Below are 16,342 nucleotides of genomic sequence, written 5' to 3'. Positions count from 1 at the left end.
ATCAGTTTTCCATGAGCTGTCTTTAGAAAACAAAGACTTTTATATTAAAAAAAACCAACTCAACAAGTTACCCTAAAGTTTATCAAGACTTTATGAAAACTGAAACAATCAAAAATATCACAGTTGGCAGCATAACTAATATAACATTGGGAACAGTTCCCTTGCTGTCTTACGTGTTGAGTTGCTATCAATTCCTACACCACGTGCAGGTCATGCTGACTTCCAGAAGACTCAAATCCCAGTCAGCACTCATTTAACTTATGACGGAAAGGCTAGCTGCTCTACTCTTCCATAATAGCCTAAAGAGTTATGATGTATGCTGGATTAAGTCTTTCAAAAACACCTAAACAGATAGGGGTTTTTCCCCCCACAAAACTCATTATTTAGTTACGAAGTATTTCAGCTATGTAAATTTAACTTAAGCTAGTAAATCTAATAACATCTTTTTAAAAGCAATAAAGTGTTCAGAATTTAATCCTTTTAATTCACTGTTTATCCCCTTGGCACCTAGACTATTTTTATTCTAGTCACTTTTGCCATAATAAAACGTTAATAAAAGAGTGCAAATAATCAGACAAGTTGGAGAACTAACGAAGACTGGTTTCGTACAGGTTTGGTGTCTTACATCCCTTCTTTCCCCCAGAGTATTTTCCCAGCTGCCACCAGGTTGTCTGTCTGTACATCTGTCTCTTTGGGACTCTTTCATGTCCCTTATCTACACGTGAGCCAAGAGGCTGCCTGTGAGCTAAATGTGATTTTGTACCAGCCTGCAGGTCTAGCACAGGAGAGAGCTGGTAATTTCACATTCCAACCTCTTCTTCTGTTGGGGGATTGGTTCCTCCACTGAAGATCAATGAATTTAAGGCAAAGATCTCCCTTAAAAAAATTAGACCATGAAAGTTCTATGAACTTCCTGCATAATAATGCAATAGCTCTTCTAAGACAATCCATGCAGACATTGTTACCAACCAGAACTGTAATATATGCATGTCCCACAAATGCCCTGAAAGTAAGGTGATCTTTGCAGGTCACAGGAAGGGCTCTCACAGATAAGAAAAGGGCAGGGAAAGCATTGCTTTCTGAAAAGCCCCATGGGAAATAACCAAACTTACAACCAGTTCTTTTATAATTCAAGGGGATCAGGTTCAGGTAGCTTCTCATGTGCCACTATGACAGCATTACAAAGGAGAGGTCTGTCCCAACCATGCAAATCCCAAACGTGGTGGACATTTCCAGTTTACATCAATTATCTTGAACAGCCCCTGCCTATCTGTATGCAGACAAAGCACAGTGAAGCACAGTGTGTATTACTCATTGTCTGTGGAGGGCTGCAGGGTAAGTCACCATTCTGTTCCTGGACAAGCTCTGGATGGTTTCAAGGCATAGCTCCAGATCCAACACATTGGTACAAACAGGTCACAGGGGTCCACGTGAGAGGGAACTGGTAACACACAAGGCAGGAAGTGCCCTCCTGGTCACACCTGGTCTCACAAAGCAGTCACTCTCTAGCTCTTTGCCAAGAACCTGCAATTCAAAGAGCAGCCATGTGACCTTGGTGAGGGCCAGGAGATGATCATCTTCCTTCCCACAGACATAAGCCATACACTCAACTCAGGACACAGGAGTCACTCTCCCTTAGGCTGGTGGGCACTTGCCATGTTCCAGTACCATTACAACACAGCTGGTTGCTGAGTCCAGTTGAGCAGTTCCTTAGTAAACTTGAGGAACTGGTGAGGAAGGAGGTCCCAGTAAAGCAGGACCTGTCAAACTGATCTGTCAGAGACATGGCCTGCTGCAAACCCTGGACTTATGTGGGATGGTGCCAGGTTTCTTTCTGAACACAGTACACCTCATTCAAGCATCACACTCATAATTATACCTAAACATGAAATACAAACTTTCTGTTACTGTTTTCATAGAAAACCAATAAATCTTTCATTTCTACTGAAAACAGAATTACAAGCCCAACACACTCAAGACACAGGCTGTGATCCAGCCTTTCAATATGGATTCAAATCTAAGCTTTTGTGTAAAATAAGTGAGCAGACTCATTCAGTCTCCAGTACAACCAGTACACTTGCAGACTGGGACATCAGATGGCACACCCAGCACCTATGCTCATAGGCTGGTGGAAATACCACCTACAATTACATGGTGCAGCTGGATACTGTGCTTGCATAAATCCCACTCGTGGCAGTGTTATAAGAAAAAAAAAAACAACAGAAAAGGAAAAATAGAAGGAATACAAATGAAGTATGATGAATTTTCAGCAGAGGTCTAGCTAGCACATGTAGGTGTGATGCATGTATGATCCCTTCCACCATCTGGTCTTCCCAGCCCTATCCTTTATCCTAACATAACTCCCCAGCAGTTTCTTGCTTATCAGAGATGTGATCTGAAGTTCTGCCACTGGACCAACTCAACGCTCTTTTCTGCACAAACCCAAGTAGCAGCTTTCCAGAGTAGATTTTTTTTTTTGGTGCAGTGAACTTAATAGAGATGTCGAGCACAAGCGCTGGCTGCTTCCTACCCCTGCTGAAATCGGGAGCAGACCTCCCGCAGGAGGCAGCCCCAGGGAGCAGCTCTAATGCGAAGCAGCCTTTACTGCTCACGAGAGCCAAGCTGCTGCTGCCAACTTTTCTGCCACGTTCATCCTGGCACCGCAGATCAGGAGGAGGAGCGGCATCCCGTGGCCACACTGCCGGAGTGACACCCGGGTACCTGAGGTGTGGCTGGACTCTAACCTCCCATCTAAACAAAAGTTGGCCATAAGTGGGAAAGCTCCACTGCTGTGGTTTGGGGGGAGTGGCAAACAACATTTTAGAGGCAAATGCCCTGGGAGCCAATCTCGTCACTGGAGGAACCCAAGAGATCTGGATTAATTTGCCTTTTTGCTTTCAGTTTACTTCTTGCGACCTCACAGTAAACCGCTTAACCTTGTAGGCAATAAAGTGAGATGCCAGCATTTTCAGCTCATACTACTCACACTATGCTCTAATCCAGTTTGCATGTCCAGTCCTGTCATTAGCTGGAGGAAACATTAATCCAAGACAGTAGAAAAGAAGGAGTAAAAAATTGTTTCTGGAAATGCAATTATTCTAATGGCAAACTGTGGATGTTTGTTATCTAGACCCACAGCCGAGTTAAACTGAAACATATTATATTTCATGAAAAAAAAGTTTTAACCATATGTTTAGTCATTTGTGAGCTCTTGATCCTAACGCATAACATAAGCTGCAATATCAGTGTCAAAAGTGCCTGATTTAAAGCATAAGAGGCAGAGTTACATGAAGTCAAGTTAAAATCACTTCTGTAAGTTTGCAGGGAGAGACTTTCTCATGGAGTGACAGGTACAGGGGAACACATCCTGGGGTCTGCTCCGTATGGGGGGAAGAGGAAGGTTTTTTTCATTAAAAGTTTTTCTGTGAGATTGGCTAGGGGGAAGATGATATAGCTGGGGGGAAAGACTGAGACAGCTAAAGAATAACACATGGTATGCTTTCAAAACATACAGCAACATGTGACATTCGTCTGCAAGTCTGGCGCTGAGGAGCCTGTGGTCTGGCAGCAGGGAGAATTTCTGCTTTTTATTTCTTAAATCATTGCAGGCATTTGAACTAAACCCCCCACCTAATAGTCTGAGGGGAAGAACATAAAATCAAATTTTACGCACCGTACTTTCAGTCAGCCATTTTCTCAGCGGATTTTTATCCTCCAACTCAATTCCCACATCATTAAAGTGATGCTGTCTCTTTAAAACACAACGTGGTGCCGTGCCAAAGCCTGCAATAAGAATCACTGGCACCAAAACAGTCAAAGCACACAGCTTAATTCTCTACTTAATAAGACAATTAAAGAAGAGTATTTGGATACAGCAGTCTGCAAGTACCAACACAGAGCACTAATGTCTCCAAAGGCATGTTGATCTGAAAGCTTTATCAGAAAGCATCTGTCACAACCAGATGCCATCAACACCTGAGAAAAGTGGGAAATAAAGTGGGTTAATGTGGCTGTGATACACACAAAGGCTTGCACTGCCCAAGTCCCTGTTTGTGAGAATTTTAGAGGGTGCAAGATAAAGCGCCCTGATGTAAAAATGCTCCTAGATTAAAATAAATTAAAATATATGTATGCAGCTACCTCGGTTAAAAATAGTCTTGTGGAAATTACTCAAATTACAATGGAATTAAAAGTGCTTTGTATTTTGTGTATTCACTGCCATGATCACAGAATGGCTTATAGCAAGACAGTTTTTAAATACTGTTCTTTGACAGATGCTTTAATACACGTGGATGAATTGGGGTACAGAGACCAACATAGGCACCAATGATTGCTCATGTGGAGTCTCTCAACCATGTCTCCCTCTAAGTTTCCAATCAAATAATTCTCAGATGTCATCTACTAGCAGGCTTCATCCTGCAGAGCTGAACTAAAGCTAGAGAGAAAGATAGCAGCAGCAATATACGCACTAATTAGTCATTTGATTAGCTGGCAAGAAGACAAGGTCCTGCAGTTCCATGACCTAAAAATGCCACCGATGACCTTAAAACTCCATCTCAAGGGTGTCTGGAAATCTGTAACCTCCAGGGAGAGAGGGAGAGAAACGGGTGATGCCTAAACTGCATTAGCTCACATGAGATGTTGAAACAGCGCAGATGTTAAGCCAAGGATAGGTGTGACATTTGAAGCAATCAGCCAGCAAAAGAGCACCTGCAGCACTGCACTCTGTTTGAACTGCTGCACCAAGGACTCCCAATCCAGCCTACATGGGAGGTTTGTGGCACGAGTGGCTTAGCACACCCAGAAAGCACACCAGGACCACAGACCTCATCCTAGCAACCAACAACACAGGGAAAGAGAGGAAAAAAATAAACCAGAGAAAAAACCCAAACCCCAACTGCTCCTCCTGCGTTACAGCAGGGTTAACAGCCAGCCAGTCCCAGGTGGCAGCCCCTGGGCTGCACCACATCAGGAGAAGAGAGTGGCTGAGGAAAGGAGGGAGAAGTCACTTTGACAAAGACATCCTGAGTGGTTGCCTTCTTCACTTCCTCAGGAGGGTCCTACACTACACTGGAGATCCGATTCTGGTAAATCCCATGAACACACTAGATATTCCACATGCAGTGACAGGAGGAGGGAGTGGGGTGATGCCAGAAGGTCCCCTTAGGCTGCAAAGCTGCATCTTCAACAGCAAAGGAGGAAGACACTAAAATGACCAAAGTTAGGGGTCCCAAGTTGTTTTGTGCCTCCTTCCTTCAGCCTGACAGCTGGAGTATGTCATCACCTGATTGCACCCAAAGCACTAAAAGTTTCCAGCCTGATCTGAGGTAGTGCCTCCCTGGCAAGCCACCAACTGGTGCAGAGGAACCCAAAGTGACCAGAAATGGGCCAGCCCAGAATGGGCAGCAGAAAGCAACACCAGCTCATAGGCAGTGAGTTCCTCTCTACCAAGAAAGCCCATCTCATCTCCCACCTTCAACAGCTTGGACAGAGTCTGGCTCTTGGGTGCCTCTCTACCCTGAGAAGAGATTAAAGGAAACAAATGCATTGGCAAAGATCCCCCTGACATCTGCACCTTGGAAATGCCCTCTGGAAGAGGAGGATCCCTCACCTTGCACGCTCCTGGGAGAATGGTGCAACCTCCAGCAGCTGCCAGCACTGCCCCGTTTCATCCCCGTCCCCTCCACACAGATCCAGACCTGCCTTTCACCACCCACTTCCCCCACGTGCTTTGTCCCAGAGAGATGAACTAACCTCCTGCACCAGTGAATTTCTCAGAAGTCCAACACATAGTTTAAATTTTAGCAAGCCCTGCCAGAGGCCTTGGAGTAAAATGCAGGAATAGAAACATTTTCTCAAATAGAAAATGGAGTTTTAGAGTGCTGGAGCAGGAGCAGGGTCTGTAAATAGGTGCAAGCTTTTCTGAGGTAATTCAACCCCAAATTGCACAATATTTTTCCCCTCATTCTGCTTTCTCTGAAAAAAAAATGGGGGAAAGACCCAAACAACACACACAATAAATCAAAGATGAAAATATTTGCCATGGACATGGTTCAGTAACACATGTGCTGTGCTTAGCCCTGTGTTCCATCATAGATCTCAGAAGCAAAGAGCAAAGTTAAGAATACAGTTACTGCAGTTACAAAGAAATTTAAGATTTCCAAATCTGACTTATTGTGAATTGAAACAAAACCTTAAAATGTTGAAATTCTCCACAAAAGGAATTCTAAAACAATCAGTTGGAGTCCACTGGAAAAGCAATTATATTGCTACTGTATTTCCTACAATGGAATTATACTTTAAAATTCTAAACAGAAACTTACTTCAACACAAAGCCTGCAAAACAATGAATTGTTAATATTCTCAGAAAAATGTTCCATCTCTTTTTTCTTCTACTTTTTACGAAACTGACCTGGTTTTGTAGAAGATTTTAGTGTTGATGACGCCAGATATTGGAATATGACTCCATCAACGAGTCCTAGCCAGGAAATACCAAAGCTGAGGTTGCCAAAGCAACATAATTAACTTGATCACGGTACATACACTGTGTGCCACTTCCCAAATGGCCCTTTAACACCCAGCTAAATCCTTGGCTTGAATGGCACATCCAAATGAATTTCTCCTCTGAGTTCCTCAAGAACACAGAGCAAAAGGAGAAGTTGTCAAAATTACTTAAAGCCAAGTACCACTCTGCTCCCTGGCCAATGGTCCCCTGGGCTTGGAAAGGTCAAGGAGCAATTCTTGAGCCTACTCCCACAACAATGAACTGTAGCAATCACAGAAACATGTGGTCCTGTTGCGGGAGCAAATGCATTTTGTAATGATTCACTTTTAATTCACTGTTACCAAATTTAAGAGGTTTGATTCTTTTGTGGCATTATCAGTAAAATTACCACCACTTGGTCAGGGAGGCCTGAATGCTGGTGCTAAACCTTGAGTCTGGGGCCACAAACGTCAAAACCCGAATATGCTGTCACTAACTCAATGTGTACAATGTATCAAAAATAAGAATCTGTCTGTTCATTTGAAAAAAAAATAAAGAACAGTAGGAAACAGAAAAAAAACTGAGTGATGGGCTTTCAGCCTGTCATCAGACCACTGTGACCTCAATTTTTGAGAAGTAAAGTCAAAATCTATTCTTATCTTCAGAGATTCAAGATGTATTTACGTGTCAAACTTTTTCCCCCTTGTCCTTAGCCTTTGGGAAGCACACTAAAAATTATATCAAAGCTTGAAAACCCTGTGATCACATTCACATTCACCTTTGACCCAGGATGCCTACAGCTCTCACCAGCTCCTCGGCTCATCCTCACCACGCGGTGGAGGAGGCAGGTCTGGGAGCAAACTGCTCAGGATGCAATAAAGGCCACTTTGCATAGCAAAATCTTGCTGCCCTGCTCAAATTTCGAAGGCCAAAAAACTTTTCTTTGGCAGTTTTCTGCTCCTTTGTATCCATGAAGGATATTTTACCACCATGTTCCTTCTCCTTACATACAAATATTTGATTATTCTCTTTGAAATGTCTCTGTAACATCTGCAGGCATAGGATGCCGAATGCAAACACTGATTGATTCTTTCTTAGCCATCAAATGTGCTTACACAGCAGCTACACACAGCAAATGCACACAAATCTCACATTTCACGTTTTAAAATATGAACATGCTCTGTTATTTTTTTTACTCAAACATAATGAATGAGCTTAAATATTAGAACTTGAAATTATTAAGTAAATCATGGCACCTGTAAAGCTTTTATTTGCATAACATTAATTCATGATGGCATGTAGAACAAATTCATCACTCTCACTATATTGTAGTCTGATTTATGTTAGAATTGGAAAAAATAAAAATCTTGAGCACAAAATTATGTTGACAAGATGTACGTGCTCTTCGAAGCCCAAGATTTTTTTTCCTGAAGCATCAAAACAACTAAATTATGGGAAAGAGGGCTGGGAGAAAGCATCTTCAAAAATGAATAACATACTAACACCACACATACACACTCTCCAGTTATTAATGTCAAGCATGGTGAAGATACTCTAGAAAATCATTACCATTCATAGCTACTAACAGTCATTAAATTTCAATCAATTCAACTTAACACAAGTGTACTTCAGCAGCCCTTACAGTTCCTTACAGAGGTGGCTCAGAAAGTCCTGTCTGACTTATTGCGTTGTCCACAGCACAAAGGGGCATTGCTGAGGGTTGCTCTGAAAAGGAGCGATCTTGGTGTAGGGAACTGATGCTCTTTTAACACTGCTGCAATCAACAGACCTTGCTTTTTAAAGACCGTGTGATAAAAGGGCTCTAATAGAGCCCTGCAGGTGAGCATGGAGGGGAGCAATATACTGATTCTAGCTAGGAATGCCACTTTCCAAGCTGAAAAAAAAAAAAATAAAATGGTGAGATGTTTTCAAGGAGTTTTCAATGAATTTTAATGACAGAATCAAACTGCTTAACACAGTGCTATACTATTTCCAGGTGACCTGCTTGCTTCAATAGAATATAATCACTAAATATACAGGCCATTTAAACAAAACAGGATTTAACTTCCAGAGACTGGATAGTTAAAGCTCCTAGTGATGGATATGAGCCACAGTAGTATTACAGCATCTCCACTCTTCTGAACTGCATTTGTAACACGGGAAGTTTTTCCACTGCTGTTGCAGGAATTAAGCTGTGCAGCTGACCATCCCCTGCAGATTCTGTGAAGAACCAGCTGGTCCCCTGCTGGGAGTATTTGCCACCTCATGGCAGGGGTGATGGACTGTGACCACAGGGTGCTCATCTCTGAGGGGCTGGACCCACACTGGCTTCCACTGTGCAGCAGAGCATCCCAGAGGTGGTGTCTTCCTCTGGAGAGATTTCATTAGTTTCATCTGAATGAGTTATCTACACTGAAATCCTGCATTTCACCGGGAATAGAAGACTTTTTGTTATTCCCCCAGCCTCCAACAGAAGCTCAGATTTTCCCTGCAGGGTCCATTCTGCTGGGCACAAAGTCCTCTCTCTAGATTTACAGGCAGTTTAAGGTTGCAGGTGTGTACTCCTAAAGAAGGGAGAGTCACTTCATGCAAAGAAAAACAGATGCAGTCACAGATGTGCCATCACTGTAGCTGAAATTACAAAATCAAGTCCAGAGTCCTTTTTGTGGCTTTTAGCTTATTCCTCAGAAGTATCAGGATTGATGTTACTATTCATTAGGAGAGTATTTGGGACTATTCTACAGAACTCTGTGGTTTTCCTTCCCCTGGGATTTAGACTTAGCATTTAACATAGGGTAGCAGTAAAGTTCTTCAGAATCAAGAAACACCCAAGAAATCTCTCAGGCAGATATATGCTTCATTTTAACTCATTTCCCTAGACTTACAAGCTGCACTAAATGAAAAGAAATTAATGTTAAAAGGGGCGTTTATTGAAAAATCTTCCAGTGACAGGTTCAGAAAGTGCCAGAGTTCAAGTAAATCGTTCCATGGAAAATGTTAGCAAAGCTTAATCATACTGGAAGCCACATTTAATTACAGCTTTTTAAGTCCATCTGGGAAAAAAGAAGCGACTTAAATATGTCACCTGAGATGATCTAGATACTGAAACTATTTGTAAGTTAACAAAAGCATTTGCATCACAAAGCGCTCTGGGGCAGCACCACGGCAAAGCAGATGTGTAATGAACAAGGATCACAGCACCAAAACAATCAGGACTGTAAATAACTACTACTAATCTGCAATCATTTAAATTTGGATTTAATTGCTAGGCAGCAAATACATCTAATTCTTGAAGATGTAAATGCTCTGCGGAATACACATGTAAAGGTATTTAGTGACAGAAGCACCACAGTCAAGAATCCGAATGTCAGGAAGGCAGAGAAAAGCCAAGGAGCAGAGCTGGGGCTGCCATGAGTTCACAACTTTAAACAAACTTCTCCCTGGAAGAGAATTAATAATGTGGCCATCCCCACTGTACATACTGTAACTGCAGCAGGAGTGACACAATGAGGCACATGGGAGGCAAGAGGGTAGTGACTATAGAACAAAATTCAATCCAGTGGCTAATGAATAAAAAGTTCCTTTTATTTCTCAGTTGTTTTTGGTTCATTAAATTTTCCACAGATTTGCAGAGAAGAAAACGTGATCAATAAACCTTGACAAAAGTGAACATGTGAAAAAGGCGAGAGAAAGGCACAGGAAGATAAAAGTGATATCCCGATCACAGATTTCAGAGGCAGATGACCAGAGCTCTGGGCTGCTGAATAATCTGAATAGACCATCATTTCTTTACAGCCTTTTACTTTCTTTTCCCTGACTGTTGGAACTCTTCATTCAATACAATAGTAAATGCACTAAAACTTTTTTTCTTATGCTAATGGTCAAAATCGGGTGCTCACAGTTAAAACACACTTCCCACCAACTTGTTTTCTTTAAAAAAAAATAAAAAATTAACCTATTCAAGTTAAACTAAAATGTCAAAGACAGCTTAAGGCTTACTCTCACCATTCCTCAAAATTAATGGTTTTCTCCCCAGTAGATACAAAAAGAAAAGACTTGAATAAGGATAAAGCTGCAAGACTCTTTTCATATGAAAAAGAACACTTAGAAAGTAAAAAGAAATACATCCAGTACAAAGATCCTGGTACCTACAATTCTAATTTGTATTGTTTCCTCTTAGAATATTTATAATTGCAGAAATGTGACAGCCAATCGCAAATAATTGTGAAATGATGAGAAAAGATTCACCAGTGACTAATGTATTTGGGCAGTCATGCCCATGACACTATCAGAAACGTTTCCACTCATTACAATGGGAGCCCAAGGGAGCCTATTTTCAATTTTTTTCTAATTTGGGTGTCCACTTGCAGGCACCAAGGCCTCTTTTTCTGTAGTACTGAATATTCATAAATCCCAAACGATTTTTACAGCTCTGATCTTCTGAATTAAAGGACAACTTTCCTGTTCCCTTTGTGCAACACATTTCAGCTTTAGTGTATTTGGGTTCACTTTGTTTATAAGAAGTTAAAGGGTATGGGGTGTGGTTTTACAGTTGCCAAGAGGGAATGAAAAAAAGTTTGTGGCCTCTCCTGGACTACACACATCTAACATGTATTCACTCCCAACTGGAGCTGGTCTGTAGAAAATTTGACCTGATTACACACTATTTCCATTCCAGTCACTTGTTTGGAAGGGAAACCTGAGATCTTGCCTCTAGAACTATCAAGACTGCCCTACAAGATGGAATTCTCATTTGATTTACACCAAACACCAGTTAGTTGCTAGAAGATGCATATATATGGGATCTGCTGTATGCACAGGTTGAGAATTGTGCATATTCCATGCATACACAAAAATGTGTGTACATATATGTAGATATGCACAGGCACACATGTATTATCTGCCTTCTAATGCAACGCCTTCTTGCTGTCATTCATATGAGGATTTATTCTTTGCTGTTATTTTATTTAGTGTTGTATTAATTAATTCCCAAATGCCTCCTGTTGTTTTGGTTTTCTTTAAAAGGGTCCTGGCAACAGAGCTGAAGCAAACCCTAAATACCACTTAAAGCTTTGTGGCAAGTTGTCCAAATGTGCAACTGTTTAAAATATTTACCCAGGTACATAAGGGGGTTGTGCAGCTCTCAAACAATGCCCTGGAATCTTTCCCATCAGTAAGAAAGCGGACAAAAAGCAGAGACCGCTTAACCTCAATGCCTTAGCAGCAAGTGAGAAGTGCAAATATTGCATTTCTATAAAGCCTTAGAAGCCTCATAGAAATGGAGTGGCAACTAATTAGTTTGATGCTATAGTCACATCTAATGTTCCTAAGTAGCTTCTTTGAAAAAACTCACTGCCTTGAAATCCTTGGCCAGATTATTAAGTGGAGGCTTTGTGATGGGGCAATAGATAGGTGTTTGCTCCACAAATACATACAGATTTTGGTGACTGCTTACTGAATTCACTGCCTTCACTAATCTGCACTGGAAACTTCACTATGAACAGAGCACTTCTCAGAGTACAAAAGCATGAAGTATCTGTGTACCTTTCAGACTACAGGGCAAACAACTGGCTTACAGTAGGCCACCAAAAATAGGGGCAGACAGTTAACTAAGTGTCCTCTGTACTTGCAAACAGAGAATGAAAATAATGCAACGGCTATTAGGTCATATGCTCTACCCTATCCTTAAAAAAAAAAAAAAAAAATAGGGCCAGAGGACTGAAAAAAATCACTAGAAAAATCCAAACGCTCTCAATGGAAATAAAGTATCGGGATCATGAAAAACATATTTTCAAGACATGCAACACTGCAGCGATCACATAACCCTGTCTGTGTACAGCTGATCACACAGCCCCAGAGCCTGTGCAGTTTCTATACAACTGTGCCACTGAAAGGGAAGTTGTGGTATAAACCTGTAAGATCATTAGAATCACAGAAAACATAATCAAAAATGGTTCTTTGACATAAAAGTTTAAACTGGTTTTCAAAACAATGACAAAAACACTGCTCATTATATATATGCAGCCAGAAGGCTGTCTTTTCTAAATGTGCCTTCAGTGTGACATTTGGGAATGCAAGCTGCACGTCTGAGGTCAAGTTCTGTTCTCTTTTATGCAAGTATAACCTGGAGCAGCTTCAATAAAATTATGCTAGATTTATATTGACACATGCATCTAGTTCAAATTCTTCTATGGCTCTAATTTTTCTCTAATTGAATGACCTAACACAAACAGTATTTGTCCATCTGTATACATCCCCTTTGACACACTGGAAAAAAAAAAGGAAAGACATTGAAAGGAAGTTGGAAACAGTCCTCGAGATCTGTTTTCCTTTGAAGAACAGCAGTTGCATTTCTGGGCACTTCAAAGTCACATACTTTAAGCAATAACAACATTCAAGATTAAGTGAATCTCACCTCAACTTGCTTTAAAGATCAACTCTCTCACAAACATACACCAGAGGTTGGATATACACATACCCATAGATTAACAAGTTCATCTTCAGTGAATGAGGCACTTTTCAGTGCTACAGATAGGTCATGCTTTCAATCAAATGACAAATTTCCAAGAGTTGTTTACAGTGGAAAAGCCATAATGAATTTCATTCCCTTCTTAAAAGTTGTCAATTTTGCAATAACATTCAATATGACATTTTTATTGCAATTCAAAGTTTGACAGGTGTCAACATTTCCTGACATTCCAGCCAAAATACAAATTACCATATCCACCCAGCAGAAAAGTTGAACCAAACCAATTCACCAACTGTAGTTGCTGTATTCAGTAATAATCATGCATTTCAAACATCCCAGCAGCAAAAATAATTATTTAATTATTTAGCAAGATCCTCTTTTCCACATGAATGTAGTTTCTTTTCTAATGAAGTGTATTAGGCTTAGAACCAAAAAAAACCCGAAAAACCAAAACCAAATCCAAAAAGACCCCCAAAGTTTTTCTTAAAGCAAGGTAGCTAGAACAAACAGATAAAATCAGCAAATTTTATAACAAATCAGTCTATTCCACTTGTGTGTATTTTGAATTTCATGGCTTATTTACTTAACTTTTTTGGCACCAACTCCACAGAACATGCCAATACAATATTTGTTTAAATGCTGTTTTATGCATTTGACGCTAGTCAAACGCTTACTTTCGAATTCTTGTACATCCCAAGAGCCTCAGTTGCAAAGAAAAAAAAAAAAAAGAAGGGGATTGGCAGAAGGTGGACAAGGTTTTACAACTAGTACCCTTATCTGTGGCCGTAAAAATATAAACACGATACGCCAATAAAATGCTAATTTCTGTACGCACGAAGTTTTCCAGCACCTGGAGCTGTATGAAATGCGAGGGCAGCTATAGGAAGACACAAGTTTCGCTGGCCCGGGCGGCGGTGACCCCCAAGTGTGGACATTTGGTCCCCCGGGCCATGCAGCGTGGCCCGAGCCGAGTCCCGGCCCCGCGGAGGGGACACCACACCGCACCGCACCGCGCCCCCAGGCCGGCAAGTTTTGAAGCCCAGGCTGCAGGTTAGCTAAATGAATAAATAAATAAATAAGCCCGTAAACCTCGGCAAAGCCGGCAGCGGGACCACCGATAAATCATCCTAAGCCCCCGCGCTGGAAAAGTCAGGTTTCCCAGGAAATTATGGCAATCACTTGAGGCAGAATAGGCATCTAGATGAGCCCATCTCCCTCCCCTCCTCCCTGATTGTTTTAAAGCCACCGAGTCCGGGGGAAAAACTCTCAACTCTCTAAGTCCTTAATAGGATTGGAGTCCGGGTCTCTCCAAGCCGCTCCTCATCACACAGGGATCAAGTTGCAGCAGGGAATTTTTTAAATTCCTCAGCAAATATACTTGTCGAAAGATTGCCCCTCCCGGATGGGGGGATGACAAGGAGGAGAGGGGGCAACTTCATTTTTCTTCTGAAAAAAAAAGACAAACTCAGTGCTGGCTTTGGGGAGCCCTGCCGTCCTCCGGGACCCGGGGCGAAGCAGTCCCGGCAGCGGCCCGGGGCTGGGACTGTCACCGCAGCCCCCGGGAAAAACAATGGCCATGCAGGCACGGTCCCGGAGGAGACAGGACGGGAAAGGGGGCACACAGCGGACACCCGCATCCTCGCCGCTCACCTGCGAGCTCGGGGGGACACACGGGACGGGCCCCCCTCGGGCACCCGCTGCGAGGAGAGACCCTCAGCAAATTTGCAGCCTCCCTCACACACCCCCCACCGGCGCAGAGCAGCTCCGACCAAAGCGGGAGAAGAGAGGAAAAAAAAAAAAAAAGAATAAAAAGCACAATGAAAAGACACAATAAGCATCAACTTTACCCAAAAAGCGGAGCAGCAAGTTTTCAGCAGACGAGCCGTTGCCGCGGAGCAGCGCTGCTCCTCCGGACCCCCATCATAAACTTGGGGGAGGGGGGCGTGGGAGGGACTTTCCCTCCGTCCTTCCCTTTTGTGCCTCTCCCCCGCTCCGCTCCGCTCCGCTCCGCTCCTCGCCAAGAGCCGCCGCGGATCCCGGCGGTGGCGCGGTGTTCTCCCGGCTGCAGCCGCGGAGCAGCTCCGCGGAGGCGGGCAGGGAGGGAGGGAGGGCTGCGGAGGGCCGGGGGCGGCGTGCGGAGGTGCGGAGCGCTGCGGGGCAGCTCCTGCCGCCCATCCGCCCGGGCCGCCGGCGGGACACGGCGCGCACACCTACCCGTACTTTATATGTATAATAGGTATACATACACATGCATACACACGATGGATGAAGTTGAGCAGCCTGAAGGAAGACGCTGGAGCGCTTTCAAGCCCTGACAGAAGAGGAAAACTGGCTCTAGGGTCTGTTTTCTCTTCCACCCGCCCTTTAAGAAAAAAAGGGAACTCTAAACCTTCCCACCCTTTCGGCGCGGGAGCAGCGCACCGCTCCGGATCTTCTCTCTCCTCCCCCCGGCCCCTTTCATCCCGGATCGCCCCCTCGCCTCGGCGAACCGCACCATTTTGGGTGTGGGGCTTTCCGCGGGGCGCGGTGGGATCCGCTCGGCCAGCCCGGCCCCGCCGCACACCCCGCTCAGCTGGAGCGCATCTGCAACGCACCCACACAAATCCCCTTCCTCGGGGAAAGCCGCCCCCCTCCTCCCCAAACAGCAGAAGTTTGGCCTGTGCAGATTCGCTCGCGCAGAGCCGGGGATGGAGCTGGGGGTGGTTTTCCTCCAACTTTGGTGGTTGCATTTTCCCCGCGAGTTTGCGCGACTTTTTAAGCCCCCGCCCCGGCAAGGCTGGAGGCAGCAGAGCTCCGCGGAACGTCCTCACACACGGGCGGTTTTACGCGAACATTCGGGGGGAAAAAGCATTCATTAAAGACTCTTCCCTAAAAGCGATAAGCAACCTCACCGCAGCACGGTAATCCAGTTTAATCCTCGTGGTTTGGGACCGAAGCTACGAGGAGGGCAGAAAGAATCTCCAAAAAGTGTCCCGCTCCCACCCCGAATTTCTTTGCTTTTGCTCCGATCTACATTAAACAGTAGAACCAATGAGAAAAGCAGCAGCCTGAACTTGGACTTTGGCCAGGCTGGGCTTGTTATTTGATTTGTTTTGATTTCTTTGGCTATGGAATATATCAAAAGTTTAAAACACAACCAGATGCTGTTGGGAAGGGTCACAGCGCTGTACCCCAGAGCAAGCTCCAACTCGCAGTATCATCAGGGTATCTGACTCCGGCAGGATTATGGCCAGTGCCATGGCAACCGCATGCCACATCAGCCCCCAGCTTCACTTTCAGTCCCTTGGGCAGTGTTAACATTTGCCAGCGGATTTGCCCGACATGCAGCCCAGGTCTGGGCAAGTGGAAAATGAGCACAAACCACTCAGAAACCTTCTTCTTCTAGCCTG

General features: G+C 43.6%; 1 protein-coding gene across 3 annotated transcripts in view; it reads right to left on the bottom strand.

The window, feature by feature from the left end:
* The window catches only part of GLI2 (GLI family zinc finger 2), a 191,753-nt gene extending 175,828 nt beyond the window's left edge, over positions 1-15,925 (bottom strand). Inside the window, exon 1 of one of the 3 annotated variants that reach the window (XM_085066915.1) lies at positions 15,845-15,925. The gene's annotated coding sequence lies outside the window, so the exon portion shown is untranslated. Of the gene's footprint in view, positions 1-14,800; positions 15,004-15,199; positions 15,562-15,844 lie in introns of those variants that run through there. The other 2 variants (XM_085066914.1, XM_085066913.1) reach the window with 2 other exon arrangements.
* Between the last annotated feature and the right edge of the window lie 417 nt (positions 15,926-16,342).

This window comes from Lichenostomus cassidix, chromosome 7 (genome assembly GCF_008360975.1).
Source record: "Lichenostomus cassidix isolate B80296 chromosome 7, HeHo_3.0, whole genome shotgun sequence".
Classification (NCBI taxonomy): domain Eukaryota; kingdom Metazoa; phylum Chordata; class Aves; order Passeriformes; family Meliphagidae; genus Lichenostomus; species Lichenostomus cassidix.
The sequence above is the reverse complement of the archived record's forward strand: the minus strand, read 5'-3'. Positions and strand labels throughout refer to the sequence as shown.